At 46.8% G+C, this 13041-nt stretch overlaps 1 long non-coding RNA gene across 1 annotated transcript; it reads right to left on the reverse strand.

Annotated features, from left to right (window-relative positions):
- Position 1: 1 nt before the first annotated feature.
- LOC112225394 lies at positions 2-5645 on the reverse strand. The gene is made up of 4 exons (XR_002949594.2): positions 5080-5645; positions 4715-4966; positions 282-448; positions 2-27 (listed from the first exon to the last, which is right to left on the reverse strand). It is a non-coding gene; the product is annotated as an uncharacterized LOC112225394 (long non-coding RNA).
- Between the last annotated feature and the right edge of the window lie 7396 nt (positions 5646-13041).

A 13041-nucleotide genomic window follows, 5' to 3' on the forward strand; every position in this document is an offset into this window, starting at 1 on the left:
CCTTTTTAACCCCGTCACTGACATTCTCTGAAATCGGATGGAAGACAGAAATGTTACAGGAGCAAATACAGTAATAACTGAAGCAGGAATATAATTGTTAGATACACACAAAATAACATTTTTTAAAAAACAAAAAGCAGCTGGAAACTATGACTGTTTGGATGAATGGTGATGTACAGGTAGTAGATATACATGATGATGGTACTTTCATGGAGACTGAAAAGACTCAGATCTGCTATGCACCCACTACCCCCCTCCGCTTTCAAAAACAGCCCACTCACACTCTCAACCAGAGCCAGGTGCTCCTCTGATTGGCTGAAGTTGTTGCCCATCTCCAGAGCGGTGGTCGTGCCGTCCAGGCACCGCCTCATCCAGGTCTGGTACTCCTCCTGGTTTGGGAGGCGGTCCCAGAAAATCTTGAAGGCTTCCCACACCGTCTCCTGACACACTAAAACACACACACACTAATGTCACTGATTGGTGAAAGAACCCATTCACCTGGTAGAAAACTTTCTCTAAGGATGACAAGGAGCAGGTAGGAAAACCACCATAGGCTGTGGCCCTCCAGTTCTATAGCTGTGACCCCCTGAGGTAAATCTTAGCTAGCATCTTAGCTCATGTGTGGATCACATTGTAGATTTAAGTGTGGTACAGTACATACGCCCGGCCAGGTCAGAGTCATTTGATTCCATGTTTAGCATGTTGTGTACCTGTATGCCTGACCTCAGTATCACTCTCCAATGTCATGCCACTGCCAAACCTGTGATGTAACCCCTTTCCATACTGTAAGTCAGCTTACAGGAGAGTACAAGGAGAACTTGTGCTCAACTGGCCTACCTGGTTAAATAAAGGTGAAATAAATGGGGGGGAAACAGGTCACCAACACAATGACCTGTAGCTAACTACTCGACCCTCACTGTTCTGCTCCCTGGAGCCAAAACATCTCCCAACCCCATAGGTTAATATGGTTACAGATGAGTTCCTACGGCACAGTATCTCCCTTAACGCTGTCCCTTAACACTGTCCCTTAACACTGTCCCTTAACACTGTCCCTTAACACCGTCCCAAGCTGAAATTGGAAACTTTTATCTCCCTCACCAACTTCAAACATCTGCTATCTGAGCAGCTAATCGATCGCTGCAGCTGTACATAGTCTATCGGTAAATAGCCCACCCAATTTTACCTACCTCATCCCCATACTGTTTATATTTTTTTACTTTTCTGCTCTTTTGCACACCAGTATCTCTACTTGCACATGACCATCTGATCATTTATCACTCCAGTGTTAATCTGTAAAATTATAATTATTCGCCTACCTCCTCATGCCTTTTGCACACAATGTATATAGACTATTTTTTTTCTACTGTGTTATTAACTTGTTAATTGTTTACTCCATGTGTAACTCTGTGTTGTTGTCTGTTCACATTGCTATGCTTTATCTTGGCCAGGTTGCAGTTGCAAATGAGAACTTGTTCTCAACTAGCCTACCTGGTGAAATAAAGGTGTTCTCAACTAGCCTACCTGGTGAAATAAAGGTGTTCTCAACTAGCCTACCTGGTGAAATAAAGGTGTTCTCAACTAGCCTACCTGGTGAAATAAAGGTGTTCTCAACTAGCCTACCTGGTGAAATAAAGGTGTTCTCAACTAGCCTACCTGGTGAAATAAAGGTGAAAAAAAAAACTGTTCTCCTCTCAATTCAACTTTATCAACTGCATCTACATGGGACCCTGCACCTACATAATACAGTACCATCTCAACAACCATTGTGCTCACCTATCTAGACAATCACCAACCACGGCCCTGGTCTAAAGAGCACCGGGAAGGGATTTGTTCCAGCCCATCTGGAAGAAGGTCTTCATGAGCAGATGTTTAAATCAGGTGCTTTAGTAAGTGCTGGGCTGAAACTAACGTCTTGATTTCCAAATTGAACCAATCTCATTCAAGTAAAAAAATATATATATACATTTTCATAAAGGATAGTTTAGAGAAGGTCCTGGAATAGCTTTACTATTCATCGGGAAACTCAAGGATTAGCAACCCTCTAATGAAGTCCAGTCAGGTCAGGTCCTGTCAGGTCAGGTCCAGCCAGGTCCAGTCCAGGTCAGGTCCAGTCAGGTCAGATCCAGCCAGGTCAGGTCTAGCCAGGTCCAGTCAGGCCAGGTCCAGTCAGGTCAGATCCAGCCAGGTCAGGTCTAGCCAGGTCCCGTCAGGTCAGATCCAGCCAGGTCAGGTCTAGCCAGGTCCAGTCAGGTCAGGTCCAGCCAGGTCAGGTCTAGCCAGGTCCAGCCAGGTCAGATCCAGCCAGGTCCAGTCAGGTCAGATCCCAGCCAGGTCCCAGGTCAGGTCAGATCCAGACAGGTCAGAACCAGCCAGGTCCAGGTGAGGTCAGGTCCAGCCAGGTCAGGTCCAGCCAGGTCAGATCCAGCCAGGTCAGATCCAGCCAGGTCAGGTCCAGCCAGGTCAGGTCCAGCCAGGTCAGATCCAGCCAGGTCAGTCCAGCCAGGTCAGATCCAGCCAGGGTCAGGTCATGTCCAGCCAGGTCCAGCCAGGTCAGATCCAGCCAGGTCAGGTCCAGCCAGGTCAGGTCCAGCCAGGTCAGGTCCAGCCAGGTCAGATCCAGCCAGGTCCAGCCAGGTCAGGTCCAGTCAGGTCAGATCCAGCCAGGTCAGGTCCAGTCAGGTCAGATCCAGCCAGGTCAGATCCAGTCAGGTCCAGCCAGGTCAGGTCCAGTCAGGTCAGATCCAGCCAGGTCAGGTCAGGTCAGGTCAGGTCCAGCCAGGTCAGATCCAGCCAGGTCAGGGTCCAGCAGGTCAGGTCAGGTCCAGCCAGGTCAGGTCCAGCCAGGTCAGATCCAGCCAGGTCAGGTCCAGCCAGGGTCCAGCCAGGTCAGGTCAGGTCCAGCCAGGTCAGGTCCAGCCAGGTCAGATCCAGCCAGGTCAGATCCGGTCAGGTCCAGCCAGGTCAGGTCCAGTCAGGTCAGATCCAGCCAGGTCCAGTCAGGTCAGGTCAGGTCCAGCCAGGTCAGGTCAGGTCCAGCCAGGTCATGTCCAGCCAGGTCAGGTCCAGCCAGGTCAGGTCCAGCCAGGTCAGGTCCAGCCAGGTCAGGTCAGGTCCAGCCAGATCAGGTCCAGCCAGGTCAGGTCAGGTCCAGCCAGATCAGGTCAGGTCCAGCCAGATCAGGTCAGGTCCAGCCAGATCAGGTCCAGCCAGGTCAGGTCAGGTCCAGCCAGATCAGGTCAGGTCAGGTCCAGCCAGGTCAGGTCAGGTCCAGCCAGATCAGGTCAGGTCCAGCCAGATCAGGTCAGGTCCAGCCAGATCAGGTCAGGTCCAGCCAGATTAGGTCAGGTCCAGCCAGGTCAGGTCAGGTCCAGCCAGGTCAGGTCAGGTCCAGCCAGATCAGGTCAGGTCCAGCCAGATCAGGTCAGGTCCAGCCAGATCAGGTCAGGTCCAGCCAGGTCAGGTCCAGCCAGGTCAGGTCCAGCCAGAGGTCAGGTCCAGCCAGGTCAGTCCAGGTCCAGCCAGGTCCAGTCCAGGTCCAGCCAGGTCCAGCCCAGGTCCAGCCAGGTCCAGTCCAGGTCAGGTCAGGTCAGGTCCAGCCAAGTCAGGTCAGTGTCTCAGTAGCCCACCAGACTGGAGTCACATGCAGAGCTGTCCTGCACACTCATCACAGATGAGCCACTAACAGGCCCACAGATTCTTCAAAGCTCCTCCCTCTCAGAACCTTAAGCCTCTGTCTCTCTCTCCTGAGTGGCTGGACACATGTTCTGAGCGTTAGACTTTTAACCGGTCTTCTCACGCCCAACATCCTTCTCAGGAGTCACTCTCTCTCCCCCTCCCTGTCTCTCCAAGTGCAGTACAGGTGCTCTAAATGGGCTTATCTTGACTTACAGAGTGACTTACTGATCGCCAGGAAATTAATCTAAAGTAGAGCAGATGTTGCTGAATATCTGATGCTGGAGAGGGCATATAGGTTGAGACCCAAATATCTCAATGCAGTTGACACACACCTCACATTTCTAGGGCTGGGTAAGTAAAGGATATAGACCTACTGTAAAGTCTGGGTAAGGGTTGCCAGAAGGTTCCACATGTGTAGATCTGGGATCAGCTAATACCTACAGTCAGTAGCCCAAGCGAATCTGGAGGTAAATGCACAACTGGCCATAGGTCTGTGGGCAAGCACCAATCCTCCAACAGATGTCATGATATCTGCAGCACTTCAAGCACTACTCCATCAGGTGAAGGTCTTTGATAAGAGGAGCGACGGGAGGGTTAAATAATGATTGTTCTAAAAGCCATTATAAGACTAAAGACTTGGAACTGAGGGACTGGGAGGACCGAGAACTCACGTCGGCCCATAGATGTTACAGTATGTGTTGGCCTCTCCCACCGCTGGCTTGTGTTGCAACTGCCCACGTTTAAATCCCTGGCTAGAGGCAAGAGACACACACAACCATACATCTAAAAAGGATAAGCACACTGCACTATACAGTATAGAGCCTATCGGATAAAGTGTGAAGTTAAGCCTAGACACTTATCTTAAGTTCGTTGTCTTTCTCCCCCCCAATGGTCGAGGTTACAATTTGGGAAGGGTAAACGGATTCCAGATCTGTGCTTACGGGCTACTTCTATCTCCAGCATTATCCATACAGGTCAGTGAGTGGTGGTTGTAATGTAGTGAATATTATGCCATTACCCAGCAATCTAAATAACTCACCTCGAAGGTGAAAGTAGCTGAGATGATTTGCGATGGCTTGTTGCACACTCTCCTGCCCGCAGAGTTTGACCCCGCTGGGGAAAAGGACATTGCGCTTCTGCCGGTGTGTAGCTCCATGGTCCTTGTTTGAAACCTTGAGGACAGGTGAATGAACTATGCTTTGAGGAACTGATAGAATGGGTGAAATGACAACTGTTTTGAAAAAAAGATCCTGTCCATCAGGAAGAATAGGTCCTTCTCCAGATGCAGCATCTGTGGTAAAACATTAAACAGATAACATTGGACAACAACTCCATCTGAAATTGCAGTAGATTGATGTGTAGATTGATTATTTATTAGTCCTACCTACCTACATAAATACATACCTGTTCTTATTCCCAAAAGTGCGAACGCTAAAATGAACGGAAGTGTACACAAAATACATTTCAATAAAGAGTCCGACATCTTAAATCCGTAGTAGTTTTAACTCAGAGGGGTTGAAAAATGGTATTAGTCCCTCCTTACGAGATTGCATAGTTCAAAATCCAGCAAACGCATCAGTCCCTCACCAATAATTATGAAGTGATTAGATAAAGTCAAATCACATTTATTTATAAAGCCCTTCTTAGATCAGCTGATATCTCAAAGTGCTGCACAGAAACCCAGCCTAAAACCCAAAACAGCAAGCAATGCAGGTGTAGAAGCAGAGTGGCTAGGAAAAATAAAGTGATGGTCTCCTTTCCTCCGTGGGCTGAGGAAGGTGTGGTGCTGAAGAACAGCTCGCGGCCACAGGTAGGCAGATGGCCCATTGAGAGAGATTTTTTTTTGCTCCCTAATCTTGTTGGCTAAGCCCTTTAGAGCAGCTTGTTAAGACGTTACTGGTGTAATACTGGGATTGGTGCTTAGTGCGAGGGAAACGCGGACGAGAGAGAGACGGGAAAGGGGGAGGGAAGAGGCCATCCGCAGAGAGAGACGGGAAAGGGGGAGGGAAGAGAGGCCATCCGCAGAGAGAGACGGGAAAGGGGGAGGGAAGAGAGGCCATCCGCAGAGAGAGACGGGAAAGGGGAGAGGGAAGAGAGGCCATCCGCAGAGAGAGACGGGAAAGGGGGAGGGAAGAGAGGCCATCCGCAGAGAGAGACGGGAAAGGGGGAGGGAAGAGAGGCCATCCGCAGAGAGAGACGGGAAAGGGGGAGGGAAGAGAGGCCATCCGCAGAGAGAGATGGGAAAGGGGGAGGGAAGAGAGGACGCAGAGAGACGGAAAGGGGGAGGGAAGAGAGGCCATCCGCAGAGAGAGACGGGAAAGGGGGGAGGGAAGAGAGGCATCCGCAGAGAGAGGCCATCCGCAGAGAGAGATGGGAAAGGGGAGGGAAGAGAGGGAAAGGGGCAAAGGGGGGAGGGAAGAGAGGCCCTCCGCAGAGAGAGATGGGAAATGGGGAGGGAAGAGAGGCCATCTGCAGAGAGAGATGGCTGTAAGTGCAAGGTACCAGACAGTCCTGGTCAAAATGAAACTCTACTCAAGGCTGGAACTGGCTGAGGCCTATATTTTCAGTCTTAGTAGAACTAACAGATAGCTAGCTCTCTAAATCTTTACCTGAGGGTAATGTTCAGGTTTATGATTTGATCAGGTCAGTGCTGCTTTAATCAATCATAGTTCATAGGGCCATTAGACATGGACTAGGAAACACTGAGTTTAACCATAATGACATAGCTAGATCTGGTTGTGCTTTAGCACAAGTTGTGTCAAAGAGGCTGGTCGAGTCATGTTTTTTCACGGCCCAATGAAATCCTCCATTTATAAAACATCTTCTGGATGGGAAGGATTTAGAGCGTTTAAAATGAATCATCATCAGGGAATTAGGCACTGTGCGGCCGGAGTCTAAATTGAAGGAACCTCACCTTAGCTAAGGTCAAGCAGGATAGATTCCAGTGATACCGCATACATTAATAATACACAACCTGGGTAGGTCCTACTGGTCATCATATTGTACAGGCTACACATTAAAAACACCTGCTCTTTCCATGACATGGGCACAGCATGGTCCAGTGACCAGGTGAATCCAGGTGAAAGCTCTGATCCCTTATTGATGTCACTTGTTAAATCCACTTCAATCAGTGTAGATGAAGGGGAGGAGACAGGTTCAAGAAGGATTTTTAAGCCTCAAGACAATTGAGATATAGATTGTGTGTGTGCCATTCATGGGGTTCAAATGGGCAAGACAAAATATTGAAGTGCCTTTGAACGGGGTATGGTAGTAGGCAAGAACTGCAACGCTGCTGGGTTTTTCACACAACAGTTTCCTGTGTGTATCAAGAATGGTCCACCACCCAAAAGGACATCCAGCAAATTTGACAACTGTTGGAAGCATTGGAGTCAACATGGGCCAGCATCCCTGTGGAATGCTTTCGACACCTTGTAGAGTCCATGCCCTGAAATATTGAGGCTGTTTCGTGGGCAAAATGTGGGGTGCAACTCAATATTAGGAAGGTGTTCTTAATGTTTTGTACACTCAGCGTACATCACATCATGTAGGCTACATAGACACATGCATGTACAGCCACATGCATGCATGTTTGTGCAAGTCTCAGACACACACACAGTCAGACATGGGAGTGATTATGGAACAAGTGGTCTAGGAGATGATGGGCCGAGAGGCGGCAGACAAAATCCTCTGTGTGTGCAAAGCTGGGAGCTTCCACCCTTCACTTTCCCTTGTGGATATGGATCCTGTTGTGACACGGACTCTTACGAGTCACCAAAATGGTAGTTCTATATGTTCTCATAATTATTTCTCCTAACCAGTTCAGAAAAGGACCTGAAATTCCAAACAAGGTGGTGAGCTACTGTATATTCATGAGGAATCAGTCCATCCATTAGACTCCGGGTTAACAGTTAAAGGTTACACCGTAGTAGACAATGTACTGTAGGTTAATAATGTTCAATTCGTCTTCAAAATGGGAATAAAGAGTTCAGCGGGTGGACAGACAGTGATCCTGAGCTAATGAACTTACCATAGCACTTACTGTTGCACGCAATCGCTCTTTGTTGTAGTACAAACACCAGCCTATCTACAGGCCATCAACTGCATCTAAAGTATAGAGAAACCTTTGGTTTTGGGAGGATTTTTTTTCGCCAAAGGTAAGCTCATTCGTTCCAATGTAATTGTCTTGAAACCTCCATTGCCAACATGGCCGGAAATCCACCTAGCCAATCAGAGGGCAAAGTGTAGCGATTCTATATTGCTACCTATCTGATCTTGTCAGGTCAGATAGGTAGCCAAAGTATCCATCACTGTCCCAGGCTTTTGGTTGAAATAATTGGCAGGACCATTGTGCTGATACATGGTGACTACAATGGCCTGCATAGCCCCACTCACTCTGTAATGCCCTGAACTCTTTACCCTGTAACCTGATATCATCGGCAGGACAACTGGGCAGCCATTGAGGCACAAAGCATCCTGCACTGATAGCTGCCATGTGGACAGTGTTTCGGCACAAAATAACTGCCACGGATCATTCAGGTAACTGCTACCCATCTGTGGTGGCTGAGGCAGGTTCCCCCCGAAACAATAAAAAAATCTACTGTAGCTATTCTGGCTTAAGCTATAAAATGAGTAACAAAATCGTCACTGCATGGAATCAGCGATATCACCAGTGTTGAACGTTAACTCTTGCTGACTGTTCGTTGCTCGTTGTTCTTTATCATTCATAGAGAAGGTAACAGAGGTTTGGAACGTTGTAGTCCTTATCCAGGTCTATTCATAACCATTTTAGAGCTGGGACCATCATCAGGGGTTTTCCCCACCCACACTGGTCTAAACTGGGAGGTAGGAGTTGACGTGCAGTGAGATTACAGGGCATCAGAGGGGAGTCACAGGGGGTTTGTCCGAGACAGAGACAGTTAATAGACCTAATCTGGGAGACAGTAAGACCTTGTTCGGAGTCTAGATAACCTCATGTCAACAACAGAGTGGGATGGTACCAAGAGAGATTAGACTGTGATGTCATCATTCCTAAGAATCTTGAGGAAGTATACCAGCATAAGGAAGAGGGACCTCCCATTGAATGGGAGTGAATGGAACTGATTGGGACAGTTGGCACCCACGTACAACTCAATGTTTCTAAATGTATGTGGTATAATCAGTCTAATATTCCTTCTAATCAGGAAGGAAGATTCATCCAATCAAAATGTTTGCTTTCCTCTTACCAGGTTTTTTTCTGGATAAAAAAGGGGGGTGGGCGTGGCATTTTTAGGCCAAATTCCTGCAATTCCCCAAATTTCTCCATTGAGCCGAGAAACATTTATACAGTTTTAAAGAATTTCCTGCAATTCTGTGCATTTTGCCATGGCTAATGCTCTGTTATTTTGCCCGAACTTAATAACAATATCAATACTGTTAAATTATTTGTTTTGGGAATTTTCAATTCCCCTGACAGTCTAGCTTTTATTTTGGTGATTGTTAGTTCTCAAAGAATATATATATATTTTTTAAGTAATATGTGAAAAGATAATTGATTTATATCTTGTTTCAGTAGTTTAACTTTACACTGAAAGCGTTTTTTCAATCCAAAATATAAAAGGGTTTCTACTGCAGTAAAATTCCTGCTCTTACTAACACCGACAAACTACGGTTGCTAATCTATGACCTGGAATCACCTAAAATCAGCATTCACCTCCTGGCAACAAATAATACTATTCCTGGAGACTTACATACACCCAACCTCAGTCCGTCCAGTTTAGGCTGCAGTGTTGTTTACGTGTGAGCTCGATCTCACACTAACCAAGAGGCTGTGTTTTTGTAACCCTCTTATCAGACAGCTGGGGGTCTATAAAATGTTGCGGTATCATACCCCATACACATGCGCACACACACAACCAATTTTTCTGTTTGTTTATTTGTGTTGTTTGTAACTTATTTTTTTGCTTATTTTGTAAATAATGTTGCCGCTACCGTCTCATATGACCGAAAATAACTTCTGGACATCAGGACTGCGATTACTCACCACAGACTGGCAGAATCCGTTTTTCCTTGAACGAGCCTGACGTGAACAATATGCTGCTTTCTCTGGAACTGGCCCAGATCCCCGTGATTTGCGTGAAGAAGAGGCAGAGAAAAAGGGGCCAGAGGGCAGGCTGCCTTCTGAGAATTCGTAGGCGATCGAATAAACCTCCACTTCCTTCCATTCTGCTAGTAAACATGCAATCTTTGGAGATTAAAATAGATGACCTACACAGAAGATTAAACTACCAACGGGACATTCAAAACTAGAATATCTTATGCTTCACAGGGTCCTGGCTGAATGACGACACTACCAACATACAGCTGGCTGGTTAAACGCTGTAACGGCAGGACAGAACAGCAGCGTCTGGTAAGACGAGGTGTGGCGGACTATGTATTTTTGTAAATAACAGCTGGTGCACGATATCTAAGGAAGTCTCAAGCTATTGCTCGCCTGAGGAAGAGTATCTCATAATAAGCTGTAGACCACACTATCTACCACCATCTACATTTCCGAAGTTGTTTACATACCACCACAGTCAGAGCCTGGCACTAAGACAGCATTGAATTAGCTGTGTTCCACCATAAGCAAACAAGAAAACGCTTACCCAGAGGTGGCACTCCTAGCAGCCGGGGACTTTTAACGCAGGGAAACTTAAATCCGTTTTACCAAATTTCTATCAGGATGTTAAATGTGCAACCAGAGGGAAAAATACTCTGGACCACCTTTACACCGAGACGCATACAAAGCTCTGCCTCGCCCTCCAATTGGCAAATCTGACTATAATTCTAATCCTCCTGATTCCTTCTTAAAGCAAAAATTAAAGCAGCAAGCAGCAGTGACTAGAGCAATAGAAAAGTGGTCAGATAAACTACAGGACTGTTTTGCTAGCACAGACTGGAATGGCATTGAGGAGTACACCACATCAGTCATTGGCTTCATCAGTAAGTGCATCGATGACGTCGTCCCCACAGTGACCGTATGTACATACCCCAACCAGAAGCCATGGATTACAGGGAACATCCGCACTGAGCTAAAGGCTAGAGCTTCCGCTTTCAATTAGCAGGACTCTAACCTGGAAGCTTTTTAGAAATCCCGCTATGCCCTCCGACGAAACATAAAAAGGGCAAAGCGGACTGAGATCGAATCTTACTACACTGGCTCTGAATCTAGTCGGATGTGGCAGGGCTTGCAAACCATTACAGACTACAAAAAGGGAAGCACAGCCGAGAACTGCCCAGTGACACGAGCCTACCAGACGAGCTAAACTACTTTTATCCTCGCTTCGAAGCAAACACTGAAACACACGAGAGCACCAGCTGTTCCAGAAGACTGTGTGATCACGCTCTCCACAGCTGATGTGAGTAAGACCTTTAAACAAGTCAACATTCACAAGGTTGCAGGGCCAGACGGATTACCAGGACATGTACTGTGAGCATAAGTTGACCAACTGGCAAGTGTCTTCACTGACATTTTCAACCTCTCCCTGTAATACCAACATGTTTTAAGCAGACCACCATAGTGCCTGTGCCCAAGAACACTAAGGTAACATGCCTAAATGACTACCGACCCGTAGCACTCATGTCTGTAGCCATGAAGTGCTTTGAAAGGCTGGTGGTCATGGCTCACATCAACACCCAGAAACCCTAGACCCACTCCAATTTGTATACCGCCCTAACTGATCCACAGATGATGCAATCTCTATTGCACTCCACACTGCCCTTTCCCACCTGGACAAAAGGAACACCTATGTGAGAATGCTATTCATTGACTACAGCTCAGCGTTCAACACGATAGTGCCCTCAAAGCTCATCAATAAGCTAAGGACCCTGGAACTAAACAGCTTCTGTAACTGCATCCTGGACTTCCTGGGGGTGATGGGCCGCCCTCAGGTGGTAAGTGTAGTTAACCAGTTGGCTTCAGGGGGCGCTATTTTAATTTTTGGATGAAAAACGTTCCCGTTTTAAACAAGATATTTTGTTACGAAAAGATGCTCTACTATGCATATAATTGACAGCTTTGGAAAGAAGACACTCTGACGTTTCCAAAACTGCAAAAGATATTGTCTGTGAGTGCCACAGAACTGATGTTACAGGCGAAACCCAGATAAAAATCCAACCAGGAAGTGCCGCATTTTTTGAAACCGCCTCATGCCAATGACTCCTTATATGGCTGTGAATGAGCTACGAATGAGCTTACGTTTTCCCCAAGGTGTCTACAGCATTGTGACGTCTTTTTAGGCATTTTCCCTTGAAGAATGGCCGTAAGGGACCATATATGGCATGTGGTCACATGGTGTCTCCCGCAGAAAACCTTGCGTAAAATACTGAGGTAGCCATTTTTCCAATCGCTTCTTATGAGAAACCAACTGCCTCGACGGATATATTATCGAATATATGTTAAAAACACCTTGAGGATGGATCCTAAACAACGTTTGCCGTGTTTCTGTCGATATTATGTAGCTAATTTTGAAAAAAGTTAAAGTTATAGTTGTAGCATTTTTCAGCCAAGCATGGTGAAGAAACGGGAGCCTTTTCACCTACAAAAATAATATTTTTGGAAAAAAGGAACATTTGCTATCTAACTGGGAGTCTCCTGAGTGAAAGCATCCAAAGTTCTTCAAAGGTAAATTATTTCATTTGGTTGCTTTTCTTATTTTCGTGAAAATGTTGCCTGCTGCCAGCAGAGCCTAGCATAGCATTATGCCATGATAAACTTACACAAATGCTTGTCTAGCGTTGGCTGTAACGCATATTTTGAAATGACAGTGTTGTTAACAAAAGGCTAAGCTTGTGTTTGAATTTATTTCATTTCATTTGCGATTTTCATGAAAAGTTTCTAGGGGTATTTATGTCCGTTGCGTTATGCTAATGCGTTTGAGGCTATGATTACGCTCCCGGATACGGGTTTGCTCGTCGCAACTGGTTAACAACACATCCGCCACGCTCATCCTCAACACATTGGACCCTCAGGGGTGTGTGTTCAGTCCCCTCTTGTACTCCCTGTTCACTCATGACTGCACAGCCAGGCACGACTCCAACATCAAGTTTGCTGGTGACACAACGGTGGTAGGCTTGATCACTGACAAAACACCCTATAGGGAGGAGGTCAGAGACCTGGCCGTGTGGTGCCAGGACAACAACCTCTCCCTCAACATGATCAAGACAACGGATATAATTGTGGACTACAGGAAAGAGGACCAAGCACGCCCCCATTCTCATCAACGGGGCTGCAGTGGAGCAGGTTGAGAGCTTCAAGTTACTTGGTGTCCACATCAACAACAAACTAACATGGTCCAAGCATACCAAGAGTCATGAAGAGGGCACGACAAAACCTATTCCCCCTCAGGA

The sequence above is a fragment of the Oncorhynchus tshawytscha genome, linkage group LG26 (assembly GCF_018296145.1).
Source record: "Oncorhynchus tshawytscha isolate Ot180627B linkage group LG26, Otsh_v2.0, whole genome shotgun sequence".
NCBI classification, from domain to species: domain Eukaryota; kingdom Metazoa; phylum Chordata; class Actinopteri; order Salmoniformes; family Salmonidae; genus Oncorhynchus; species Oncorhynchus tshawytscha.